This window comes from Myotis davidii, unplaced genomic scaffold (assembly GCF_000327345.1).
Source record: "Myotis davidii unplaced genomic scaffold, ASM32734v1 scaffold1717, whole genome shotgun sequence".
Lineage (NCBI taxonomy): Eukaryota > Metazoa > Chordata > Mammalia > Chiroptera > Vespertilionidae > Myotis > Myotis davidii.
The window spans coordinates 414,575-416,023 of record NW_006287955.1 but is presented as its reverse complement, the minus strand read 5'-3'; the positions used below and the strand labels follow the sequence as shown (position 1 = coordinate 416,023).

Here is a 1,449-nt window from a genome sequence, read left to right as displayed (position 1 = left end):
GCCCGATGCGCAGTGAGCGCCCAGCGCCCCCGGGGCCTCCGCCAAGTGGATCAGTGCGTGTGGATCACCCCACCCCTCACGACGCTGCGGGGGAAGCGGATGCTGTGGCCGCAGATGGTGCACAAGGAGGAAACTGGGCCCAGAGAGGGCGGGAGACTGGCCTGAAGCCACACAGCTTGACGGGGAGACAGTCAGGAAGCCTTACGCGGAGGGCAGGCTGGGCCTCGCAGGGGCTGGGGTCCGGTGAGGCCATGAGGCGCATCCCACGATGGCCTTCGTGCTCCATCACGAGACGGACGCCGGCGTCGCCAAGGCTCGCTCCCCGCCTTCCTTTCCTGGCTCGCGTTGTTGGTGTGACTCGCTGTGGGCTTTTAGAGTCACTGTTTAAGGCGGAACAGTCTTAGATTTACAGGGAAAGTTCCCAGACAGTGGCGCCCACCTCCCGCCCAGTGTCCGCTGTCACTCCCCGCTGACGCTCCCACGATGCAATGTTACCACGGACGCGTCAGGACTGACCCATCACGGTCACTGGACTCCACGCTCTGTTCCCGTCCCCCCAGGTCCCCCCATCTCTCCTCGGCTCCGGGCCCAGGCTACCCCTGGCCGTGACGGTCTCCCGAGGGCCTGGCCGTCCGTGACCTTGAGGAAGGCCGAGGCGTTGCGGAATCTGTGACGTTTTCTCACGACCAGACTGGGGTTGGGTTTCCCGGGGGAAGAGCACGCAGGGACCCGCCACTCCCATGGCCTTACAGAGTGGCCTCTGACCTCACACCCAGAGTGGCCTCTGACCTCGGGACGGACCGAAACAGGACAAAACCACCTCCAGGCGGGGCCTGAAGCAACGCTGCGCCCCTTGTTTGCCAGGAGAACGAGAAAGCAGAGGTTCCGCTGCGGACTGAGGCCCCCGGGCTGGGAATGAAACAGCCCTCTCTCTAGAGTCAGCATCGCGTGTCATGTTCTCTGCACCAACAGCGCTGCCTTCCTCCTACAGATGTCGGGGTCCCCCTCCCCATCTCATGGCCACCCCCTGCCTTTGTCCACGGCGAGGGCCTCGTGCCGCCCAGACCCGATGGCAACGCCTCTTTCGCCCCTTCTCTGCCCCGGGGCCTTTGCACCTGCTGGTCTGTTCCAGGTCCTCCCAGCGGCTGCCTTCTCCCCTCAGGCCTCCTTGGCAGCCCGCTCCGCCCTCAGCACCGTCACGTCCGGGCAGCGCCTGTCCCGGGCCCAGGTGTCTTATTCCCACTCCCCTGGTCGCTGTCCCCGGGGGCTGTGCCTGGTCAGGGGTGACAGGGGACCCTGACACGTGGGGATGAGCAGGCCGCCAGCTGCATGAAATGACTCAAGGGCAGGGACAAAACCATGGTTCCCTCCCGGGCGAGTTCACCTGCTCTGGGCTCCAGGTTCAAGGCAGCTGGGCGCTGGCTCGATGGCCACTCAGAGGCACAGCTC

The 1,449-nt window shown here is 65.6% G+C and overlaps 1 long non-coding RNA gene across 3 annotated transcripts in view; it reads left to right on the top strand.

The window, feature by feature from the left end:
* LOC102771519 overlaps window positions 1-745 on the top strand; it is a 3,995-nt gene extending 3,250 nt beyond the window's left edge. For all 3 annotated transcript variants that reach the window (XR_435466.2, XR_001513209.1, XR_001513208.1), the window contains one exon: window positions 405-745. This is a non-coding gene — a long non-coding RNA (uncharacterized LOC102771519). The remainder of the gene's footprint in view (window positions 1-404) is intronic.
* Window positions 746-1,449: the final 704 nt, after the last annotated feature.